Raw genomic sequence first — 12,971 nt, 5'->3', positions numbered from 1 at the left:
TTACCCCAATGCACTACATTAGGGAAAGTGTTGCAAAACTAAAGTCATTTTGTCATAATTTTCCAACTATTTCTTTGTTAGCAATATACGTAGAACTTATCATAATCTTTGTTTAATATATTATAGTTTTCTGATAAAACCCTTTAGGCGAAGTGCACACGTTGCAGAATTGCCGCGGAAATTTCCACGGCAATTCTGCGCCTCCTGCCGCAGGTATATCGCATGCGGAATTGGCATGCATATTCCAGCAGAAAACTAGCGTTTTGCAAGCATAATTAGCTTGCAGAATGCTAGCGTTTTCCAAGCGATCTGTAGCATCGCTTGGAAAACTGATTGACAGGTTGGTCACACTTGTCAAACATAGTGCTTGACAAGTGTGACCAACTTTTTACTATTGATGCAGCCTATGCCGCATCAATAGTAAAAGATAGAATGTTAAAAATAATTTAAAAAAATAAAAAAATGGTTATACTCACCTTCTGCAAACAGCCGATCTCCTCAGCGTCTTCCGTTCCTATAGATGGTGTGTGTGCAGGACCTTCGATGACGTCGCGGTCACGTGACCGCGATCGCGACGTCATCGCAGGTCCTTCACACACACCATCTATAGGAAGGAAGCGGCCACGTGCACCGCTGAGAGGCTGGAAGACTCCGGGGGCCATCAGAGGGTGAGTATATCACAATTTTTTATTTTAATAATTTTTTTTTTTTTTACAATTATATGGTGTCCAGTCCGTGGAGGAGAGTCTCCTCTCCTTCACCCTGAGTACCAACCGCACATGATCTGCTTACTGCCCGCATGGTGGGCATAGCCCCCTGCGGGAAGTAAGCAGATCAATGCATTCCTAGGTGTGGGAATCCCCGCGATTCCGCAAATTTAATGAACATGCTGCGTTTTTTTCTGGAATGCGATTCCGCTCAGGAAAAAAATGCAGCATGTGCACAAAAAATGCGGATTGCATTCTATTAAATAGGATGCTTAATGTGAGCGTTTTTTTCACGGTTTTATAGCGTTTTTATAGTGAAAAACCGTGAAAAAAACATGAAAAATCTGCTACGTGTGCACACAGCCTTAAGCAGATCATTAAAATTGGTAGGATTGTGTTAGACTAGTCGGGGTTCAGCGGGCAGATGATCACATGTGGGACGAGAAATGTGGTATTGTTCAGACTCTATTGATTAGGCGTACCAAACTTTGGTGGAATCGCGCGTTTCTACAGAAATATGTGGCACGCTCTATGATTCCTAGAGGCCTGAGAGTGAGAGTTGCCCCTGCCTACCCAGTTGACGATGTGGACTTTGTTGGGGAGTGGGAGGAGGCTTGTAGCAGCTGTTCCAAAACTTTGATGCAACTTCTCATCAGATTGAACACCAAATCAATTGACGATTTGGATAAATCCATTGATGCAGCACAAGTGGACCTTCGGTCTGTGGGGACTGATGATAAGATTCAGAGTTTTGAATTAAATTTGGAGAAAATCCTCGATCAAACTTTGAAGAAAATCCATGAAAACCAAACCAATAAATTTAATCGTGACACTAAGGACTATCAACTTAAAACTGTATATCGGTGGGCAAAAAAGGTGTCACAACCCTATGTCAGGAATCGTGTCAGCTCATTTTCATCGGTTTCTTCAGCCGGTGATATTTCGGACACTTCAGTATCATCTATGGTTACTCGGTCTGGTATGGGCTATAAGAGACCTCGCAAACACAATTTCCATCCATATAGACGTCAGGGTGGGCGGTCTCCAGACAAAGAGCCGAATGGGAATAAGGTAATCAACCTTAGTGATTATAAATTGACCCCATCTGATTTGTCTCTATTAAATCGAGGCCTATCTTTCTCACCCGCTGCAGGCCTTGACACATTTTCTGTTGTCAAGGACTTACATCTGTTTGCGCGGTCCTTGTTGTTTAAAAAACATTTTTTTGATAATGACCTACATACTCTCTTTCCCACAGACGAAGAGCAAACAGCCCTGAGGATCCTGGAGGAGTTGTCGGACGAGCATACATCTACTGAGGGAGGTAGGATACCCCCATCTATTAGACCTCGCTCCAGGAGATTCCCCCCCCTTTCCAGTTGTAGTGCAATTGATCTGTTTGTACAGGTGGTCACTAATGACTTTAAAAACATTCCAGGGCACATTCGTGGTGACAATTTAACTGGGGAGGAGAGACAGTGGCTGCGCCATCTGCAGCAGCTTCCAGGTGTTGTGTTCAAGCCGGCGGACAAGGGGGGTAATGTTGTTATTTGGCCTACCGTAATGTATGAACGGGAGGCCTTTCACCAACTCAGAAATTCGGTTTGCTATAGAAAGCTCACATTTAACCCCTTGTCCGCCTATTGTTCACAACTTTCTACTATTCTCTCCGCTGCTGTTGATGGTGAGGTGATCACAAAAGAATTGTCGGCAGCCTTGGTGGTCAAGGAGCCCACCATTCCTACACTGTACCTCCTCCCCAAAATACACAAAGATATTCAGGTCCCCCCGGGTCGCCCAATTTTGTCAGGAAGGGGGAATTTCCTGGAGAAGATTAATAAGTGGATTGATTCCATCTTACAACTGTTGGTGGTGGGGCTTCCCTCCTTCCTCAAAGATACGACACAGCTGCTCCGGACGGTTGATGGTCTCTCTCTTGATCCTGATACCTTTCTAGCGACAGCTGATGTCGAATCTTTATACACGAACATCAGGCACCATGATGGATTACAGGCGGTCCAATTCTTTTTGGCCATGTCCGACTACTCCCCCAGCTTTAGGTCTCTTGTGTTAGAGTTGTTAGAGTTTACTTTAACCCACAACTTTTTCACCTTTAAGGGGTCCCTCTACCTCCAGCTCCAGGGCACAGCTATGGGGGCGGCCTTTGCCCCCTCGTATGCTAACCTGTTCCTGGGGCTGTGGGAGAGGGACCTCTTCCTGTCAGATGAGCGGCCGTCGTCGGTGGACTGCGTCCTGCTCTGGGCGCGGTACATCGACGACGTCTTTCTCATCTGGCAGGGCACCTCTTCGTCTCTTGATTCATTTTTTGCGGGAGTTAATAAGAACAATCTTAATATTCGCCTTACTGTCAAAAAACATCATAATGAAATTGAGTTCTTGGACGTGGTCCTGCGTAGGGAGCCCGATGGTAAAATTGGTACTAACATCTATCGTAAACCCACGTCCACTAATATGCTGCTACATGCCTCCTCCTCGCACCCGGCTCACATGATCCGTGCTGTGCCTGTGGGCCAGTTTCTGCGCCTTCGACGTATTTGTTCCACCCAGGCATTATTTGAGGCGGAGGCGGAGAAGCTTAGTCAGCGGTTCTTCGAAAGAGGGTATAGTCGCAGGGCTATCAAGAGGGCCTACCATAGGGCTAAGTGGTCAAATAGGGACACTTTACTATACCAGGCTTGTGCTGACACCAATGATGGAAACGTGGTAAGGTTTGTTACCAACTTCAGCACCCAATCCGAGTCGGTACGTGCTGCCCTAATGAAAGCATGGCCTATCTTGATGACTGATAAAACTCTCGCCAAAATTATCCCTAAGAAGCCCGCTATCACTTTTCGTCGCGCAAAAAATCTCTGGGATCGGCTAATACGTAGTCACTATGAAAGTACGCCTCTACATACATTTCTTGATGATTTTCCCATCAGGAGTGGGTGTAGGCCTTGTGGACACTGTGTCGCCTGTAGAAATGTTGAGCATAGTAACTCATTCGTTGACTCGTCTGGGCATAATAGCTTTAAAATTGAAAAATCATTTAACTGTGAGTCTAAGAATGTCATTTATTATGCCACGTGTCCGTGCTCCCTGATCTATGTTGGCCTTACTACACGCCAGTTTAAGGTGCGGGTCAGGGAGCACGTGCGTGGCATAGAGGCGGCCAGTGAACAGGAGGATGCATCCCTCCTTAAAACAATACCAAAACATTTCAAGTTGCACCATATGTGTGACAGTAGAGGTCTACGTGTTAGATGCATTGATTCAATTGATCTGGGTATTCGGGGGGGCAACATTTCTCAGCGCCTCTCTCAATTAGAATCCCGATGGATTTGGACACTTGGCACGGTCCATCCACGGGGTCTCAACGAGCATTTCAATTTCTCGTCCTTTTTGTGATCTCTCCCTGTGGTACATCTGTGCTGGGTACCGCCTCAGTTTAGTTTTGCTGTTGTTTTTAAATTTTTTATCATATATGTGGTTTTCTAATCGTTTTTTTATTGATCTATTTAGGTTTAGGTGTGCTGTTTCATGTCTCTCCTGCGTCTGATATATGGATGTTGATATATGGACAATTTCTAATTTTGGATCGACTGTCATCTGATGGCTATTTCTGTATGAACGGGATACATCAAACATGTTGACATACTGCGGAGCATAATACGGATTGAATACCTGTATTAGCATAAGATTATAAGCTTGTTAGCAAAATATATTGATTAGTATCAGGTTTTATTCGTATTTTCTCTGCTATTTACACAATCTATGCATATGAGATACTGTATATGTCTTTATATGTATTGTATATGGCCGGAATTGATAAGATTGAATGGTGATCTCTTTCTTTTTGCAGACAGCCGATCCATACTATTTGCATCTGCACATCCACCATATGTTGTTTTTATTTTGTTGTCTTTTTGCACATTTGTATAGTATGTTGTCCTTATGTTGTCCTCTGATATATGTATTATGTATGCCCGGTTACCGTTCTCCCGCGTGTTGCTGTTGCTAGCGGTGATGTTTCCCCTTTTCAATATGGCGGTTTTGTAGCTGCTGGCCTTGCTGCGCAGGCGCGGCTCTTTCCCCTGCCTCACCCTGCACTGCGCTTGCGCCGTCACACGTTCACCGCCGAGCGACACAGGGCCCTGTGTCGACTCGTGTGTGGCGATGTGCGACGTGTTTGTCGGTGTCTGGTGGGGTCAGGCACAAACCGCTTTATAGCATTTGTTATTTTCTTTTGGGGATATGCGCATTTCGTCCCTATAGCAACAGCGAAGAACTTCCGGTTTTGCTCCGGTTACTTCCGGTCGCTGGCGTCTATAAAACAGCACATTTGACCCCTCTTATTAATCCCCCTGAGGAAGGTCTTATCACCGAAACGTGCGTCGGAGAGGGCGCACGGACCCTGGATACACTGTACCCATCTGCTCTTTGAGGTAATATATTTATGTACTATGTCTTGATATCTGGCCTGCTTTCTATCTGTACATGTCTGGATTTCCGGCAGTATGTCACTAGGGCATCTATAATTATATATTATGCAGTCCATTATCACTGGTATTGTTGTTTTTTGATGGGTATATATCTGTATCCTGGCCCCGTGCCCCCTTAGTATGCTCCTGTGGTGGTGTCTGTGCACACCCTGCGGCATTGTGCCTCACCTGTTTTTTACATATTATGTTTTCATCATTATTATATATTAATAAAGTTTATATATTTTTGAATACATACTGGGATTTTTTGGTCGTTTTTGGGTCCTTGTGACCCATAGCCTTTTTTGTGTTAGACTTTGTAGAACTGCCATACTTGCTGAAAAGATTTGGGCGGTGATCTCTTCAGAAAAAGAGCAGTTGAGATATGTATAAAATGAGAAAACCTAAGATTCCAACATTCAGGCATGATGTCCCAAAATTCAAACTCAATGAGAGATTTGGCAGCTTGTATTAAAGACAGACAGTGATTAACAAAACACTTCAGAGTACAAGACACAGCAGTACTCAAACAAAACAGTGATGATCTCCACTTAATCGAAGAAAAGCCCACAGCATCTGCCAGCAAGGATGATCTGGAGCCATACGGAGCTATTGCTCAGATAGGCTGTCATCTCTAGAGATCGAGAACCATATGCTCTACTCAAGCACAAACTCCAAAGAAGTTAATTTTCTGACAAAACGCTGGGATAAATATGACATTCAAACAAGTGTGCTCACTCATCCTAAACATGCGCTCATCTACATGCATCAGATTTATGCAACGTTTAAAGGCAGGCAAATATAATTTGTCTGAAACACAAACACTGTCACGCAGGCACAGGTATAATTAATCTTTGTCCTCTCCACAGGTTTATGTATTCTACTGATTAACCATTCCAACAGTAAACTTCTGAAAAAATGGAGAACTCCATTGCTGCACATCTGCCAGACTCTTTCCATTTTAAAGGACATAAAGTTTAAGTATAAAAGGCATAGGAACACATAATATAAATTAAAAAACCTTGAATGTATACAATGTACATAATGCAGTCTTCTGGAGTGGATTTATTACACTATTAATTACTATTATGGTACATTCACATTGTTTAAAAATTGCAGCAGGAGGGTCAACATTTTTTTTTTCAGATCAATCATACTATGAATCGTGTGCAAAATAGCTCTCTTTGCATAAATCAATAATTGTGCACATAGTGTAGTCACCTAAAATGACAGGTACTGTATGCTTTCCAACTTCTAGGTCTCAGTGCTTAAAATTCAACAAGGATGCCCACCTATTATGTGATATTTATTGTGGTGTCTTCTTACTGTATACAACAAATATCCATCCAGCACTAGGGTATGACTGAAACTGCTATCCAGTGTAGCTACAGTCCTTTTGTCTGTTTTTCTTGAAGTTCTATGTGTACAACCTCAATTCCAAAAAAGTTGGGATGCTGTATAAAATGTAAAGAAAACAAGAATGCAATGATTTGGAAATCTCTTATAGCCATATTTTATTCACAACAGAACATAGAACACAAGAATGGACATTCTATTGGTGCAGCATTTGCAGTCAGGCAGGGGCCTAAAAGGTAAGGAGAAACATTTTCTCCTCCAAAGCAGCTAGAAGCTTCTTTCACACATATCAAAAGTTGAAAGCTAGACATTTTTTTCTATTTCATTTTAAAAAATGAACCTGATTTCAAAAACACATCTCAAAAACAGTTGGGACAGGGCCATGTCTACCATTGTGTAGCATGCCCTCTACTTTTTACAACAGTTAGCAAATGTATGGGAAGTGAGCAGACCAAATGATGGAGTTTAGGGGAATGATGTCCCATTCTTGCCTGATGCAGAATTCTGATAGAATAACACTCCTGTATCTTCTGTGCTGGATTTTTCAATTTAGAATGTATTTATTTATTTACTTGCTAACATAGTGTAAAGGAGTGGATAAGGTGCCCTTACTAACCCTTGAAGATTTTCTGATTATTGTATTTTTCAGACTATAAGATGCACCTTTTCCCTCCAAAAATGTTATTATAGTCTTATAGTCTGGATGTACCTGCTGTGACTGTGGATAGGGAGGGGGAGAGCAGCAGCGGCGGAGCAGCGGGTCACAGAAGGCAGCAGCTGCAGTGAATATTCATTGATCTTTAATAGCGAGTCCAGTAGCCACAGCCGCTGGCTTCCTGCAGTAGCTGGGCGATCACATGTACCTGCTATTAAAGAGAATGAATATTCACTTCTCCCCACTCCTATGAGAGTGGAGAGCAGTGAATTTTGTCATAGCTTTCTTTAGTATAGTATCACATATGATCACCAAGCAGTTGCAGGAAGCCAGTGGCTGCAGCTACCAGTGTGCCTGCTATTAAAGAAGATGAATATTTATTGCTCCACACACCCATAGTCCCGGGCATGAGGAACAGTGAGTATTCCAGCAGTTGTCTTCGGTCTGTAAGCAGCACATGACATCATGGCCATGCGGTGCTTAAAAGCATAAATCAGCTGCCTGCATCACAACATTACACTGTGAGGGAGAGCCGGGAAGGTACGTAGAATGGTTCATAGTTTTTTTTAATTTTTTTTATGGCGACGATGCAAACCAGGATGGTGATGGGGACCATGCAGACCAGGATGGGGATGGGGACCATGCATAGCAGGATAGCAATGAGGGGACTATGCCTACCAGCATAGGGATGAGGAGGTCATGCATACCAGAATGGGGATGAGGGGGCCATGCAGATCAAGTTGGAGATGAGGGGGCCATGCATGATAGGATGAGGATGATGGGACCATGCCTACCTGGATGGGCATGGGGGAAACATGCATAGCAGTATAGGAAAGAGGGGGGCATGCATACCAGAATTGGGATGATGGGGCCATGCATACCAGGATGGGGATGAAGGAAACCATGTATACCAGGATGAGGATGAGGGGATCATGTATACAAGGATTCGGATGAGGGGACCATGAATAACAGTATGGTGATGAGGGGGCCATGTATACCTTAATTTGGAGGCTTATATATACCAGGATGGGGGATATTAGTACAGCATTGACCACATTTTTTATTTACATTTTTTTTCTATTTTACTCCTTTAAAACCTAGGTTTGTCTTATGGTCTGGTGCATCTTTTCTTCTTCTTGAATTTTCAGTGCCCAGTATTTCATAGACTTAAAGGAAAGAAATATTGCTCATGTGAGCAGCAGGACAAGGTTCTTGTCTCAGTGACAGAACTTCGCTCAGGGCCCAGGGGAAAAGTAGGTCTGGAGGCCTAAAGAGGACTAAGCTGAAGGAAAGATTCCTTATCTTAGGCTAGCGGGTCTTAATCAAAACAGTTATCTAGTTATGAGCACGGTGACTCAGTGGTTAGCACAGCAGCCTTGCAGCGCTGGAGTCCTGGGTTCAAATCCCACCAAGGACAACATCTGCAAAGAGTTTGTATGTTCTCTCCGTGTTTGTATGGGTTTCCTCCGGGCACTGCGGTTTCCTCCCACATTCCAAAGACATACTGCGCTATATAAAAATTATTATTATTATTATTTATACTAGATGGCTGCTAGAATGTCGGGATATTGGGACAAGTCCATCTACAAAGAACTGAGGACACAGTGAAACTAGAGGGAGCGTGTAGCCTTCAAGGAATGGACTTTCAGAGTAGTAATGATGAGCTGTACCGACGCATCTCAGCCAGTGAAGTCCTTACAAATCAATAAGGAGTTGAGGGGCCTTAGTGATACACTTTGACCTATTTGGTCCTTACAGATGAAGATGGAGCTTCTAAAAATGGTTTGCTGGTCATCTGTGTTTTATGTTCTGCTGTGAATAAAATATGGCTATATGAGATTTCCAAATCATTGCATTCTTGTTTTCTTTCCATTTAACACAGCATCCCAAATTTTTTGAAATTGGGTTTGTAATTTTATGATATCCAAAAAGGTAATAGAAAATCCATTTTGAATATCTATTAATCTACATAGTCCAGCATGGCTCAGTGGGACAGTTCATTAGAGATTTTACTATAGAAAAAACTCGACTGTTGCCCACAACATTATATCAGATTTTATTTTGCAAATTGAAAAATGTACTATGGATAGTCATTGGTGACTAATTGCTGTAACAAACCTGCAGTTGATTGTAGACATGTGTAGACACGTAGAATTTTAAACCCAGAGCATGCATAAAGGTTTGCAAAATATCATAGATTTTAACAGCAGATATCCTACTTGCAATGAAATAAGTAAAATCAGTGGCTATTTCCTCACCAAAATCTACAAGTCCAACAACCATGGATCTCTTCATAAAAACATCCAACTTTATTTAAACTTTTTAGGCCATGAGTTAGGACAGAGGCAGTCCGAAACATGGTGGCTGGACCATAAATATGGATTTAACATGATTTAGTTAAAGTTGCATGTTTTTATAAAGTGCTCCATGGATGTCAATTCAGCTTGTTGTTGTCCTGCCTTGCGACTTCCAAGCATAAGATTAACTTTGCTGTCGAGAATGGTTGACATTTTTTTTTTTTGTTTTGAAAATTTGCGAGTTTTACATATGGATTTATTTGGGGATTTTGGTGTAGCTTTGCAGTTCAACATAAGTGGCAATCCTATATCCAGCAATGTTTACATTTGGAACAAATCTTACAAAGCGACAAATAAATTATCATCTATCTATCTATCTATCTATCTATCTATCTATCTATCTACAATTTTCGACCACAAATTAAAATGCCTTATATTTGCTTGCCATTAGGGGGAGACTGTAAATGGAACTTTAAATTGGATTACTGATCCCAATAACGAACACAAGGAGTGTTAATACACAGAGGAACACAAGGTGAAGGTCCGACAGAGGGTGGAAGAACTTTGCATTAATCTTACTCTGCCTATGCTCTGTCAAGCATATAGTCTGCATTGTCCCAATCAACAGTGTGACCTGCCCTTACAATCATTATGGGGGTTAATGATCCATTTTAAAAAGCCCATTTAAACTACAATATGTTCTGAATTTGATTGTGCTCAAATGTGAGGGCAATTATGAGCCTCTTTTATTTTAATGTCAAGCACTATTGCATGCCATTTTTGTGGGCATTTTACCTAAACACAGCACATATTAGTATACAACCCCTGGCAAACATTATGGAATCACTGGCCTTGGAGAATGTTCATTTAGTTGTTTAAATTTGTAGAAAAAAGCAGATCACAGACATGGCACAAATCTAAAGTCAAAAAATTATGGAGTCACTCAATTCTGAGGAAAAAATTACGGAATCATGAAAAACAAAAAAACACTCCAAAACATCACTAGTATTTTGTTGCAACACCTCTGGCTATTATTACAGCTTGCAGTTTCTGAGGCATGGACTTAATGAGTGTCAAACAGTACTCTTCATCAATCTGGCTCCAACTTTCTATGATTGCTGTTGCCAGATCAGCTTTGCAGGTTGGAGCTTTGTCATGGACCATTTTCTTCAACTTCCATCAAAGATTTTCAATTGGATTGAGATCCGGACTATATGCTGGCCATGACATTGACCTTATGTCTCTATTTTCAAGGAATGTTTTCACAGTTTTTGCTCTATGGCAGGATGCATTATCATCTTGAAAAATGATTTCATCATCCCCAAACATCCTTTCAATTGATGGGATAAGAAAAATGCTCAAAAATCAACATAAACTTGTGCATTTATTGAAGATGTAATGACAGCCATCTCCCCAGTGCCTTTACCTGACATGCAGTCCCATATCATCAATGACGGTGGAAATTTGCATGTCCTCTTCAGGCAGTCGTCTTTATAAATCTCATTGGAACGGCACCAAACAAAAGTTCCAGCACCATCACCTTGCCCAATGCAGATTTGCGATTCATCACTGAATATGACTTTAATCCAGTCATCCACAGTCCACGATTGCTTTTCCTTAGCCTATTGTAACCTTGTTTTTTCTGTTTAGGTGTTAATGATGGCTTTCGTTTAGCTTTTCTGTATGTAAATCCTATTTTCTTTAGGCGGTTTCTTACAGTTCAGTCACAGACGTTGACTCCAGTTTCCACCCAATCGTTCCTCATTTGTTTTGTTCTGCATTTCCTGTTTTGGAGAGATATTGCTTTATGTTTCCGGTCTTGACGCTTTGGTGTCTTCCTTGGTCTACCAGTATGTTTGCCTTTAACAACCTTCCCGTGTTGTTTGTATTTGGTCCAGATTTTAGACACAGCTGACTGTGAACAACAACATGTTTTGCAACATTGCGTGATGATTTACCCTCTTTTAAGAGTTTGATAATCCTCTCCTTTGTTTCAATTGACAGCTCTCATGTTGGAGCCATGATTCATGTCAGTCCACCTGGTGCAACAGCTTTTCAAGGTGTGATCACTCCTTTTTAGATGCAGACTAACAAACCAGCTGTTAGGGTTCGAGTTCCCATCTCTGCACAGGGGGAATCTCGGGCCATCTCCGCTGCGGTCTTCCATTCTTCTCCTGCCGCAGTGGAGTCTGCTCAGCGGTGACATCGGTTCCAGAGTCTCGCTCAGTCTGACTCTGTACAGAGAATTACTGCTGCTTTTCCTGCTTCTGCCATTGAAGTCAGTGCTGGGCAGCGGCGAGCAGACGCTTCTGGCACTAAGTCCTGCTTTTCTCGTTCTGAGCATGCCCAGAGTAAGATCTCTCAGTGGAGATCAAGGGTCACATGATCAGACACTGCAGCTAAGGTCCTGTAGGTGCTCACGCTCTGTGGCAGCCTCTCATTGGTTCTTCCTGGAAGGTCCTGTACGTGCTGCAACTATTTAAGGCTCACATGGCCGCACGGCCATGCGCTAGTATTGCTCTTTATTTATGTACTTTGCGCCAGTGTGGTCTTGTATGAGTGTGTTCAGGGACCCGGCTGAAATAAGCCCCTAGAATGCTGGCACCTCCGGCGAGGTGTTTGTGCGCTTGGGTATTCAGGGACCTGGCCGAAATAAGCCCCTAAAGTGCTGGCACCTCCGGCGAGGAGTTTAGTGTGCATGCATGACCACTGACTGCTCTTGTTTAGGCAGTTAGCCTGTGCCTCTGTGGAGTCTAACAGGGCGCAGTGCTTTGAGTTCACAGCTGCTCTGTGAAGTAACAGAGTAAGCTAACACCACCATTTAGTCCTGCTATTTGCTAGCAGCAGGTTCTCCTGCACGGTGGACCCCGGGCTGCGAATGCATCTATCATAATAAAATCTATATATTCATTTGGTGCGTTCCGCTAGCCCTAACACCAGCAGAGCTAATTTGATGCAGGTGTCATTTTTGGGTATGAAAATTTGCAGGATGATTCCATAATTTTTTCCTCAGAATTGAGTGATTCCATATTCTATCTGTATTCTCACATCAGGCACTGCCACCACACTACTGTATCCAGGTTCAAGCAACCCTTTAGCTGACTGTATCATCCTATCTCCAGATTATTATACTTTCTTTATCTCTCCAACCCTAAAGTTATTACATGTACATCACAATTTGTTCTTCTGTGTGGGAGTACTCACAAATGACACATCTGGACATCTGCTTTTCATAGCTATTTGCTAGAACTGGTGGTAACTCAACAGTCTGGCAGACAGCTGCGAGCCATACATCATGGGCCTGCAAGCCACATGTGGACCCCAAACCAGTAGCTGTGGACCCCTGCTGTACAGCAATAAGGCATTGTTTGGAAATCAGTACCTATTGTTGGGCTATAATACAATGCCTCTATGCATGCACCCAATCTGCTCCATGACTCAGAATGTGCCCATTCAAATTGGAGGTTTGCAGACA

Source organism: Ranitomeya variabilis, chromosome 1, assembly GCF_051348905.1.
Source record: "Ranitomeya variabilis isolate aRanVar5 chromosome 1, aRanVar5.hap1, whole genome shotgun sequence".
NCBI lineage: Eukaryota > Metazoa > Chordata > Amphibia > Anura > Dendrobatidae > Ranitomeya > Ranitomeya variabilis.
Note: the sequence above shows the minus strand (reverse complement) of the source record.